We start from the raw sequence: 13,822 nt of genomic DNA, 5'->3' as shown, positions 1-13,822 counted from the left end.
TGGATTCGCATCTGGTGAATTCGAGAGCCATTGTGTGGTCGTAATGAAGTTCGGAACGTTGTTTTTTAGCCATTCTTGGTCCACTCGCACTTTGTGCGACGGTGCTGGGTCTTGTTGAAACGTCCGCAGTTTGCGACCGAAATGTTTGTTTGCCTACGGCATCAAAGCAGCCTTCAGAACACTTTCCCGATAATATGTCGCATTTACTTTGACGCCAGGCTCGATGAAAACAATTGGAGACCGCCACTCTGCGGTGACAGCGGCCCAAACCATTATTTGGGGCGGGTGCTGTCTCCTGGTGGCCAACCGATGACTTAGATTCTCGTATGAACGGTCGGTCAAGTAAACCCTATCGTTTTGAAAGTTTACGAATTGGTCAAGTAGAAAAATTTTTTCGTCAGAAAACACAATGTTCAGAATTTGACTGCTTTCGGCCAAGCGAAGCAACTGCTTCGCTCTCTCAAGTCTTACTTGTTATTGCTTCGGTGTGAGATCATGGGCCTTTTGAAACTTGTAATGCTTGATCTTAAGCTCATTTTTCAATATGCGTCAGATGCTGCGGTCGGATATTTTCAGTTCTTTAGCCATTTCATTGGCACTTCGTCGTGAATTTCGCTCAAGTCGCTTTTTCACTCTCCGAACCATCTCACGTGACGTTGCTATCAGTATCATTGTAACGAGTGATGGTGCGATAAACAAAAACTTTATTCACTTTAAGGTGTTTGAGCTCACGAACAATTGTTGGCTGTTATTTTCCAGCTAAATATAAAGCAATCACACTATTACGTTTGAATTCCTTCGCTAATCATTTTTTTTTTTTGAGTTCACTTGCAAAACGCTTTTGGACACTTGTGAACAATACTCCGAACTGTCATTCAGCAAATTTATAAACAGCTGATTTCAGTGCGACAGCTACGCGAACGATCTGAAGTTGGTTACAGTACCGGACCCTGTATTTGCTTGACTAATGAATCCCACTGGTTGACAGCTAAGTGCTGTGGCAGTCCAGCGCACTTTAAGGGAACCATATTGATAGTCTGCCTCTTCGGATTAGATAAGGTCTGGCCTAGTTGAGATCTCTTATACGTGGATCACAGAGATCGACATAGTGTAAGATGTCGCGCTCGGCTGCTTCGGCTGGGAAATTGATGGAGGTCCATGTCCCATCGGAGATGTAGCATCCGGTATCACCTTGCGGAATTGAGTTCAACATTCATTCATAGAAATGGGTAGAGCGGTGAAAGTGTTCTTAGTAAATTCTGTGAAACCGACCCAGTCAGCTTTACTAAAGTTAACGTAAGTGTGGTTGTCCACAAAAATAAAGTCTCCGACTTTATTGGATAGAGATAGTTATAGGCCCTGCACGTGTAGGCAGGTTGACGTGAGGGATAGCATAGGTCGCCCGATTATGCCATTTGTCATGCCGTGCGGTTTCTAACTATGCTTTCGTTAACTTTGCCAATCGTGTCGAGCGGTCGGTTCTATTATACACGCGTTTTACATTTTGACGAACAAATCATTGTTTCTTTTAGTGCTTTATTTGGTATACTATCAATTCCAGGCGCCTTGGTGTTTTTTCGCAATTGTCAATATTTTATTTTGCGTGACTAATAGGGGTGATTCTGTAGTTTTGTTTCGGTTAGCATAAGAAATGGGGTCATGTATCTGCTAGTTAGTTGGCTGCGGAGACTTATTTTTGAACTTTGAAATACATATTTTGTAAGCGATTCTCTGAGGCGAAGCTTCCTTCGTTCTCACCATCCTGGTTGAGCTGTAGGCGACGTCTCGCTGTTAAGATATTATGGCGCTTTCTCCTGGTGCCTTTGCTACATTCCAGATGCTTCAAAAACGTCCCTATCGAACTCCTTATGTCTTACACTTCGTTTTTGAAAGACGTCTCTGCTTAGGGTTTCCGCTTCACAGGTCCGGCACTTCCCACTTAACGTTGCTGCTAAGTATGTCGTTAGCGAACAGCAAGTCTATTATGGAAACATTATTTCCACTTTGATAGGTATTTTGCGTGTCACTATTTATTATCGTAATGTTCGTTTGGCTCAAGTATTTTAGAATGCGACACCCATAATAATTTGTACTATGCTACCCCAATTAGATCATATATTTAAGACTACCGCTAGATTTATGGGTGCTTTACAGCTCCAGGAGGAAGTTTTGGAATTCATTAATTGATGCGCTACGGCGAGCATAGCAGCTTAAAAGATATAATCCATGTTCCCACGTAAAACCATTTAAAACTTCTCTGAAGCATGATGTGAAAAGTTATCCTTTGCAAGACCATATTGCTACCTTTTCATTCTATCTGTAGTGCAAGTGCTTTTCAAGCGCTGGCTATATTGCTCGCTTAGTAAGGCGACAGATCTTGTGCTGCAGCGCTGTAATAACCTCATATTTTCATATTTCGGACAGGCCATACTCAAGACGGAATGCTCTTCTGTACAAAGCATACAGCCCGGGGCATTCTTGCACACCTTTGTCACGTGCCCTGTGCAATCAGACTAACCATATGAATATTCTCAGAGGCGGCAGATAGATCTTAACTTTGCCCAATTTAAAGCTGCCTTAGCATCCTGAGCGCGCATATAAAAGCTATTTGTGTGCAACTGAATCGTTCGGATTTCGGCTAAGTCCCAAGGCAAAATCTATTGTGCTGTCACTGTGAAAAACTAGGATTATTCTACGAATAATCAAAGAGCGCTAAAAACACTTCCACTTCACTCAACACTATCTATCTAAATACATATGTATATAGTTCTGTTTATTCTTGTATGTTTTTTTATGAATGCAGGATTTTATTTCATCCCACAAATGATCTGTCGGTTTAAGTTCCGGTGATTGGAGGGCGAATGTATAAGGGTCTAACTTGATTCAATAACCGTGGAAATTGCTTGTCGGCGCGTCCGAATGAACACAGTAGTCTATTTGGATTCACAAAATCGAATTAACCAACTCCATTCGCCGATAAGCAGCCCTATAACTTGTCTGTACCACTGCGATACTTCCAGGTGGAATAAAGTTTTTCGGTTGGTTTGCTTCACGCAAAATGTTTTGGTTGCATACCCAACCGAAAAAGTTTATCTTGTTTTCATAACTAAACAATGGACGTTTCAAACTGTATGCACATTAATATTGTTGTATTATTCCGAGGTACTACGAATTTTTGCGGCTGTAATTTAAGTTTTTTTTATCTAAACACTTTTCGTAAATTTTCGATGGATGACCTGTTTTCGGCTTGCTTGCTGGAGATTGACACTGTCGACTTCGCTCGCACAATATTTTTGCAAATGCACTCAAATATTTCACGTCTTTTCCTAACTTTATTATTTATTCTCGAATTTGAATACGAATGTCCTTTGTTTTCAAATGAATGTCCGTTATCTTGAATAAAGCAGTAACCACTGTTTAAACTGAATTTAGCAGCTGAAAGAACCTCATTATTTTTGGATAGGGCAATTGTGAAATTTTGAAAAAACGATCTTTTTTATATTTTTATCATATTTCGATAGTTTGTATCTTTAAAAATATCATACTAAAATTCAAATCTATATCTTCAAATAGTTTTTGAGTTACAACGTTCGAAAATGTAGCCGCTCAGTTCAATCATTTCTTTTTAAAAGGGTTTAAAGGCGCTTAACGTGGGGCATTTACGAAAGTTCTATTTAATCAATTTTTTTAGTAAAATCAACGAGAAATTACTATCAAAAAACCAAAAGAAACCTGCAAACGAACGTGAAGAAGAACCGAAAAAATACTAAACTTGTCAGATCACATCCGCCAACGGAAATCCAACATTTATGGAAACCTATTATTGTAAGTTGAGAAACTCATTATTCATTATTGTGCGATATTAAATTAATATAAAATTTTGTGGTTGCCCAGATGCCGCCACTATTCTCAGGGAGAAATCACTTACCTACACCATAGAAATAGTTTCTAAACCGGTAAATGTCTATCGAAACCAATTGATTCTGGAATCTGGCAATCATCCATCGAAGAAAACATTTGTTCTTTTCGGAAACAAATTACGCCACTTCCTTACATTTACTGATAATGGGAATTTGTTTAAAATGCTACCAGAAGTAATAAAATCTGATGTAGTTAATTGTATTCATTGCGAGCTACCTCTGCTAGCACAGATCCAGCATTGGCTAATAACCACATTTCCAAGCACCAGACATTTTTGACCCTAACGAACAAATGGAAATAATCGCACAAGAGCATAACAGATCCCACCGTGCTTCTCAGGAAAACGTTAAGCAAATACTACAAGATTATTTTTTCCCTAGAATGGAGAAGAAGGCCAGGGAAGTGGTAGTAAATTGCAAAATCTGCGCAAAAGCCAAATACGTAAGACACTCAGTTAAGCATCCTATAGGGAAAACTCCCATTCCAACTTTTCCCGGGGAAACTCTTCACATCGATATCTTCTCCATAAATTCTACATACTTTCTTACCTGCTTGGACAAACTATCTTAATTTAAAATCGACATTAACCATGTGGTTAACCTGTTCATGGGAACCAGAACCATATACTCGCCACAATCGAATACAATAAGAGTATTCACTCAGTAACAGGCGAGAAACCAGTGGATGTCTTCAATTCGCAGAAAGAAGAAACTGAGCAGGCAAAAGATAACGCGGAAAAAGCCCAAGAGGCAACACGAAGAATTCATAACAAAAACCAGACAGAAAGAACATTCGGTGTGGGCGAAACAGTTCTCATCAAGTCAAATAAACGCCTAGGAAAGAAGCTCACTCCCTTGTACGCCGAAGGTGTGGTCCAAGAAGATTTGGGCTCCACGGTTAGGGTAAATGGTAGTTCATAAGAATAATCTGCGTTAGTTAAAGCTAATAACTCTCTCCCCATCTCCACCCTCTTTGGCTTCGACACTTAACAACGGCAAAGTTGTGGACTCGGACTATTTACCGATTACGGATGGTGATATGGTCCTATGGGATTCATACGGTTACATCGGACACACAACAAATCCATTGCCGAATTGACGCGTAAAACCCGCTATGTCCTGCAATATTTACCCCACAGTCACATGACAAAATTGACGAAGGCCGACCTCGAACGAATTGACAAACTCCTCCGAACAGTAACTGGACCAACAAGACATCAACGAAGCTTGAACATCTTAGGAACTGCCCTCAAAATAGTAGCAGGTACGCCTGACTTTGACGACTTTCAAAAGGTAACGATAGAACTTGATAAACTTAGTTACAATAACAATAGGAAATTAGCAATCAATTCTCAATTACAATACAACAAAAACAAAAGAAATAGATACCGAGCACCTTTATGACATTCTCTTGGCCAGAAATAGAGCCATTATCAATGACCTAGATAATATAATTCTATCAATCGCACTAGCACAACTAGGGTTATTAACCCCTTGACGTATTTCCACGAGTCTGACTCGTGGTGTGAAGAAGTGTATATTTGATAAAAAGAGGATTGAAATGTTCTCGTTATTTTCTGCTAATAATATAAACAAAAAAACATTGTTGCAGTTGAGTGCATTATCTACTGCAGATCAGTTGTGTAACTATCCATATTTTTTGTTACGCATTAAAATTAAATCGTAGTATTTTATTTTTTGTAAATTTGTAAAACAAGCGTGTTAGTCATTTGTGACTTGTTTAGTGCAAGTTGTGTGCGAACAGTTGGAAGCGAATTTCGTTGCGCTAATTGATACGTCAAGGGGTTAAACCCGATTATTTTTGATAACAATGAAATATATTCAATTTTGAAGAACGACTCATTCAACAAGGTCACCGTAACTGATTTGTTATCAGTTTCTAAGTTTAATATTACGACGTGCGCTCAACAGTTAGTAGTCAGCGTTACAGCAAGATGGAGAACGACATTTGGCCAACTAGATCCTGTTCAAGAAATTGATGATGGCCTGGTCATTATAAACGATCACACCGCAGCACTAACACATAACAACGCTACTGTTTCACTAAAAATAGGTACTTACCTAGTAATATTTTCGGGTAAAGCTAATGTTAATGGAACGATCTGTACAAATTGAAACGACATCCTCATAAGAGTAGCCACTGGGCCACCCAAATAAAGATAACCGGGAAATACGATATGATGAGCATACCATACTTATGACACCGCATTCTAGAAAATCGCCAACTAATGGACCATTTAACCAATGGTTACAAGACAGGATGAGCAACAACATCATTTACCCTAATATCATTAACTGTCATTCCCTTGTTTCTGATCCTAATAATCTTCGCTAGAAAACGGAGAAGGCGGACTGCAATAGCAAGAGTAGTGTAAAACATCACTCAGCCGCAAACAAGAAGGTCCGCGGACGTACCCCACTTATAAGGGGAGGAGTTATCATAAGACTGTTTAACAGTCTAATGTTACGGCAAGGTTGCGTGTGGCCTAAGTCAGCAGAAGTTATCATAAGAAAGTTTATCAATGTTACGGCAAAAGTTGCGCGTGGCCTGAGTCAGCAGAAGTTATCGTAATAATGTTAGTTATCATAAGACTGTTTAACAGTCTAATATTACAGCAAGGTGACGTGTGACATAAGTCAGCAGAAGTTATTATAAGAATGTTTATCAATGTTACGGCAAAAGTTGCTAGTGGTCTGAATCAGCAGAAGTTATCGCCAAAGTTCAATGTTACGGCGAAAGTTGCGCGTGGCCCTAGTCAGCCTTCTTACACCGGTAAAACAGGAAACTGCAGTGTAGCTGCCAGCGGATGGCTTCAGGGAGTGTAGTTTGCTGATTTTTAGACTAAAATATAATTTAGCATTAAGCTAGTACTCATGAAACTAGTCCATTTCCATTTAAAATAAACCATTTGTGTTGAAACCAAAAACATATATACATATAAGTAGTTCTCTATACAGTGACATAATTGTTTTGATCTGTTTGGGGTAAAATATAAATTTTTTTTTAAAACGCTGCCATTTTGTAAATTTTATATGTACGGAGAATATTTTCTAGTTTAACCCATTTCATTCTTCTGTTGCGCATACGCATTTCTAAAGAACACAAACTTCACAAAAAGACAAGGGCAAATTACAAATGATTTATTTGTTACATTCGTCCTAAGCAATTTTATTTATGAGCGATGCGCCAGAGTTGCGTACATGCAACATGACAGCATTCTTAAAAGTGGTAAAAATATGAATTAATTGATATAAATTGATTTTATTTTTTTCTCTACATGTGTATAGTTTTTGAAACATGTATAGTTATACCCTGAAAATTTCAAAACAATTGATACAATATTTTTTTCTTTAATTCTCAAAAGTTGGCGGTTTTTAAGCTGTCACACTAGGTGTAACCCTTAATATTGCAATTAGTTCATTCTTTTCATAATTCCTTCCTTGAAAATAAATCAACTGAGGCTATTTGCTCCCATTGCACTACATTTGCTCTTATCCCATAATGCAGCCTCCACCATGCTTGACAGTATTATTTAAATTTTTATCTTTTAGCCCTTCGACTTCCTTATGCCACAAAAATGGACAACCTACAGATCCAAATAAATTAAATTTGGGATCATTTGTAATTAACAACATTGGACATTTAGCGTGTTCCTTGATACTCCGAGTATGTTTACTTTTAGTGTGGGACTTTTTTTTGGACTTCCTCTTTCAGCAATAATGTACTGAAAAGTAGTATGTGGTTTTTTGACAATATTGCATTTCGCGAGTTGTTCTCTTTCCATTATTTCACTACCAGAGCTTGTAAATCTTGATATATGTATTTGTTTCCCATTTTTTCTTCTAAAGGTATGATCGCTCAAAAGAACTTCGTTTACCAAATAATACATTTTGACCATACGCACCTAAAGTGTTGCAAACGTACGTATACAATTTTTTTTTGCCGTTCAAAAGTGAGATATTTTATTTTTTTTTTTTGTAATGGGTAACTTCAATAGTGATTTAGAATAAAATTTGTTATAAAAAAGTGAAAAATACATAAGTTTCATACAAATGTTTAAGAGATAAGTCACTTGAAAGCCAACACATTTATTCACTGTATGTATTATATTATTATATTTCCATATTAGAAATGTGTAGTTTTTCTTAAACTTATTTTTTGGAAGTGTTACAAAAATAGTGTGGCCATCAATGGAGACACGATCTCAAAGAGCTCAACTAGACTGTATGACTCCCGCTCCAATTTGCAAGCGAGGATCATAAGGCAATGTTGTGCCCCTTGGCACAGTCTGTCTCATGTTTCAGACCGAAATATGTTCGAACATTACATTCTTCCAGTGCAATGCCTGCTTTGGCTGATGTCCTTTTCCACCGAGATACGTTCTGCCTAGGTTGCCCTTAGATGCAGGAGTGGGCATCCGCAATTCCAACAAAAAGCAACCAAATAAGATCGCTGTGCCATCATCGCAACCGCGGGGGCCACAACATCCGCCACCTATACATCACTGGCTCACTCCCACTATTTTATCGCGACACATCAAACTCTTACATTTCAACTGTTCGTTTCCCTTACCTTTGGATCTGGATTGGTTCCCGGCCACAAGATATACTCAATTCCATAAAATTCGTTTTGTTTTAAAAGCTGTAAGTGTTAATAATAAATCATTGTCAGGTAATCAGAATTGGCTTTATGGCTGGACGTCACGCTTTAATCTAAGATTATTTAACAAAGTTAGCATGGTACCACGGGTTGCCCTGTTTTATGAGCTAATGACTACCAATTCATAAATGGTTTATTCCAATGAAAACTCCGCAAATGTTGAAGTAAATGTTTGTAGCGATTAAAGGTTTCAAAAATAATGAAGAAATAATGTAGTCCTATAATAGATAAGTCAAAATCTACCAATAATAAAACAATGATATAGCGAATAGTTGCAATTATTAAATTAGAAAAATGTCAACAAAAGTTTACAAGAATGTCATTTAAAACAGGAAACGAAGTTATCTTCGGTCACACCATAGCACTATAGGTCAAATGAATGGTTTTTGAGGCAAAAAATCAATTTTTAAAGTGTACTATTTAAATAAAAGGATAATGGCATTTTGTAATAAACATTTTGAAATACCCAAAAATACCAAAATTAGAGTCAGGTGGCAACCCATGTCTTAAAGCCAAGCTATCAAAGTTGTAGTTTTTTTTTGGTTTGTTTTGTTTTCTGACATTCACCTTTATAGTGCCTAACATTTAATCCATTGTTTAACAAAATATTATAATTGTATACAATTTTTATAAAATGGAAAATATTAATTCAGGTATTTAAAGAAAATATTATTAATAAGTTTCATAAAAATGTTGTTGTTGTAAATTTTTTGTTGCATCAAAGTGTGTCGTATTTACTCGTGTTTCTTGGAGTAGTACTTTGTTTATTGGGACGTATTTGTTGAACAATATATATGTGGAGAAAGTAGAGATGAGCGATATTGCGATTTTTAAATCACTGTGATTTCAGTGATTGCTATTTTTAAATCACTGTGATTTTATATTGCTATTGCGATCGCAACTAAGTCGACGTTCAAACATCGTTGTTGTTGTTGTAGCGGCAGATTCTGCCAATTTGACACTGTTTGGCCGAATAAAAGTCCGGGTCTGTTCCACTTACCACTTACGTAGGTTTTCCGCCTTTCTTTTCACTACATTTTCGCAAATATTGGAGTGGTTCGGCTACCTGACACTTAGAGCGTATTGCATAGTTCATTTGTATGTTGGTATGATGGTTTCACACATTTCTTAGAAGGAATTACCATTAGTGTGGTTGATAATTTGTTTGTTTAGAATACCCGCTTTTAATATTTTCAAGACCAAATAATTAACGCGAGTTTCCTAATCTTTGGGAAAATATTAAAAACCCGTAATTTTTTTATTCCATCATTTTTTCTGAAATTAATTAGTTACAATTCTTGTTTTCATCACAAAATGCTTTATATAAGAACGTTACACTCAAAACTTCAAACCGCTATGACGAAAAATAGCATATACGATATATACAATACCCTGAAGAAAGTTGTTACTTTTCTGCTATTTGCTATTGTGATCGTAATTCACAGGTTCGAACTGCTATCGTAAATCACAGGTTCGAACTGCGATCGCAATCACTGGTTCGAACTGCGATCACAGTTTCGAACTGCGATCACAGTTTCGAACTGCGATCACAATTCACTGGTTCGAACTGCGATCGCAATCGCTGTTCATAGAAGCGAACTGCTATTTATAAAAAGTGATCGCAGTTGCGATTTGCGATTTTTCAATCACAGTGAAAAAATCACCGGTAGTGAAATATCGCTCATCACTAGAAGAAAGGTAATGATGTGTACTTTCATGTGGTTGTAATTTCAACTGCAGCCAACTGCAGCCCAACTGCTCTAAATTATTTATATTTTCCTTGCAATTTCTTGTAATTTTGAGTTAAGTGTCGAAAACTTGAAGAGTTTTTGTTATAGAACTGCCGAAAAATATTTTCAATATTACGAATGGTACCCAATGTCAGCTACGTTGCATAAAATTTTAGCACATTCTCCACAAATAGTACAAACCTCAATCGTGCCTCTTGGATGCGCTGGAGAAAGTGCTTCTGAGGCGAGAAACAAATTTTATAAAAAGGATCGCATTGAGCATGTACGAAAAGACTCGAGAGAACACAATATATCTGATGTTTTTAACAGAGCCATGGATTCTTCTGACCCATTCTTATCCAGTATTTGTCTAAAGAACCTTCATTCAACAAAAAAAAAATTTGCAACTTCTAAGAGAAGTTATTTCTTTTTTAAAGATTCCAGATGTTCCTGAATATCAATTGCCGACTACGTCAAATGTTATGGCAAATGAAATTTTTTCTGATTTCGAATGGGAGGCAGAGGATCTATCTCTTTTTAATATAGAGTTAGAAGTTGATGAAATAGCGGACAATTTTGAAGTAAGAGTTATTTATAATATACCAACTTTTATAAAATTTAATGTTCTCTTTTTAGTCGAATTAAATCTTGATGGCATTGGAAGCACAAATTAATTCGTAAGCCGATCACTAGCAAATGAAGACTTATTTAATTTCATGGTTTTATGTTAATAATTTTATTAGTAAATAAATGTTATTTCTAGCAGAATGCTCCATTATCCAAGGACCGTGTTTTCTATTAACTCTCCTATTGCTAAGCTTACTTTTCCGGTCAATGCAAGTGGGCATTATAATAATTTTAACGTGGTAAACAATATAGTTACTAGAAGTGGGCGTGGTTAGGGCGGATCGACTTGAGATTTTTATCGAAGAGTAAGATGCCCATCTTAGTCACCTGTACTAAATTTTGAAGCTCTAGCTGCTTCCTGTGATTTCTTGCCTCAAAAACCATTCATTTGACCCATAGTGCATAGTTATAATACTCTTCACAAATAAAAAAGTTTCGTCTAAAAACTTGATTTTGATCGGTAAGTTTATAATGACAGCTATATGCTATAGTTGTCCGATATCGGCGGTTCCAACAAATGAACAGCTTCTTGATGAGAAAAATCTGCAAAAAACTGAAGAACTAGAACAGTCGGACTGCTACATTGATGTACAAGTATATTTAAAAGTTCTCCGACGTTTCCTTCTGGGTGTTACAAACTTAATATATCCTGTTTAGGGTATAGTAAAATAGAAAAATAAGAATAATCTAAAAGACGAATACCTAAAAAGTTAAATTAAAAAGTATATTAAAAGTTATTATCTTTCATAACAAGACTTATATCGGTATTCTGCTTGAGACGATTGTCTCATGTCTCTAATTGTCACAATAGTAATTTAGTGACTCTGTTAGTCAGGAGTCTCATTTTGGTATTCTGGCAGATACAGTAAAGTAGTATACTGTATAGTAGTAGTGAGTCACTAAATGAAGATTGTGACAATTAGAGACATGAGACAATCGTCTCAAGCAGAATACCGATATTAGATTCTTAAATATTTCTGTAATGAAAACTTTTCAAAGCAAAATAAGCTTCGTTATATGCATTCGATTTCTGTAGAATGGTAACCATTCTTTCGTCACTTCCCTATTAAAATAAGAAAATAAAAAACTTGTAATGTAATGGCATCTGGATAGACATTTGTTTGCTTAATCTTGGTTGGCGGTTAATTAAAAAATTTATTGAATTCAACGATGTTGCATCAAGCATAATAGTTTTGTCACATATTAATTATTTGTAACACCAAAAACTAAACGAGATTTAATAGATCTAGTAAAAATAAATCGGTTACTTTTGCATTAAATTAAAGGTTTATTTAGTTAGAATGATACGAGTTACGTCAGATATTCATCTGACTGTTATCCGGTTGTTTAAAAAAATTATTTATTTCCCTCCATCCCCTAAACATATAAATTCTAATATTCTCAAATCTGATAATTAATATGTTAACCTCTTATAACGGTTATGTTAACAACTACCAAAAGTGCGATAACTCACTACAGCATGTCAGAAAAATTAATTTTCACAGTACAAGTGGTGCAAAGGGCTGCAAGATTTAAAAATCGGACGATGGGTCGGTGCCACGTCCTGCCATATTTGGTGTATAACATTATTCTCAAACCGTTATGCCACATTGTGAAAATAGGCGAAATCGAGATACTCATTATTTTTAAACACATTTCTTTATATAACAGCTCAATTGAAACACATAGATGGCGCTATTAGAACTAAATTGGACTTGGCTTTAAGACGAGTTTCCCGACACTGCCTCAGGAAAAGGAACCATCAAGGATTGGCCAAGTTCAGACGTGATGAACTGAATACAATTGAACGCAACTTAAATTGCACACATAACCATTATATAAGTGTTTGATTTATACAATATACTGGCAGTGAAAGAATCAGATGGAATTTAAATTTGTGTTATATGGGAAGTAAAGTACATAGTTGTCCGATTTCACCAATTTTCACAGTATATGAATAATCTCTCCCTTTTGCTATGTAGCGCCAATTGCAGATTCCAAGCGAACACAGGTCCTTCTCCACCTGGTCGGGTACTGCGTCGAAAACGGAGAAACGACTGGTGCTGTTAGCTAGGCTGTAATCGCGTCAGCGGTGTCTACGCCAGTAAAGAAGTGAGTAATCTCACATATTTGGTGGAAATTGCTGGGTAATTCCTGAGATAAATGATTTTATCTAAAGGTTGTCGGTGCCAAGCCCATTGTTCCTTTTTCAGGCCCTCTTCTGTAAATCTCTTCCCTATCATCTGAGTTGGAAAGATTAAAGCTTGTGGCGCATATATTCAGTGGGTTATCGCACTTTTAGCAGTTTTCAACTGTTATATGGTGAGTGATTACATCTATCTGCAATACCGACCTGTCTTGAGTACTAGAAAACATACGTGGCACGTTTCATCACGATATATTAATTTTTACTCAAGTTACAGAACGACTGGAAAAAGTTACACGCACACAGGTGAAACTAATAAAAACTTTATAAAAAGTTGATTAGTTGCGTCGATTAACCCGTGTCCGTTTTTCTATCTGTATGTACTATATATACGCGAATTAGTCCCTCAGTTTTTGGGAAGGCGATCTGAAATTTTGCACACGCCCCCAAGGAACTGCTCATTTGTGGGAACCACCGACATCGAACTAATATAAGATATCCAATATAAACTGATCACTTATGTTTGTTCGACAAGAAGCCTTCCTGAAATTTGTTGTAGATTATTTTCCAAAGCAGTTACAACCTTCAGATTGGATTATCATAACATATTGCTAAAATACAACTGACCAATCAAATTCAAAACACAAAGATATTTGCATACGCTTTTAAGTATTCATAAATGCGCTGCCGAAGTTAACGTTTTTCCTTATTTATAGAT

At 36.6% G+C, this 13,822-nt stretch overlaps 2 protein-coding genes and 1 long non-coding RNA gene across 9 annotated transcripts in view; 2 read left to right on the top strand and 1 right to left on the bottom strand.

Moving 5' to 3' along the window:
- The window catches only part of LOC105226404 (dnaJ homolog subfamily C member 16), a 623,397-nt gene that overhangs the window by 26,899 nt on the left and 582,676 nt on the right, over positions 1-13,822 (top strand). The window lies entirely within an intron of this gene.
- LOC125776613 (uncharacterized) overlaps positions 1-13,822 on the bottom strand; it is a 217,393-nt gene that overhangs the window by 46,724 nt on the left and 156,847 nt on the right. The gene's annotated exons all lie outside the window — the stretch shown is intronic.
- On the top strand, positions 5,193-11,114 carry LOC125776782 (uncharacterized). Its single transcript, XR_007421944.1, has 3 exons — positions 5,193-9,254; positions 10,769-10,912; positions 10,968-11,114. It is a non-coding gene; the product is annotated as an uncharacterized LOC125776782 (long non-coding RNA).

The sequence above is a fragment of the Bactrocera dorsalis genome, chromosome 2 (assembly GCF_023373825.1).
Source record: "Bactrocera dorsalis isolate Fly_Bdor chromosome 2, ASM2337382v1, whole genome shotgun sequence".
NCBI classification, from domain to species: Eukaryota; Metazoa; Arthropoda; class Insecta; order Diptera; family Tephritidae; genus Bactrocera; species Bactrocera dorsalis.
This window is presented reverse-complemented; position numbering and strand designations above follow the sequence as displayed.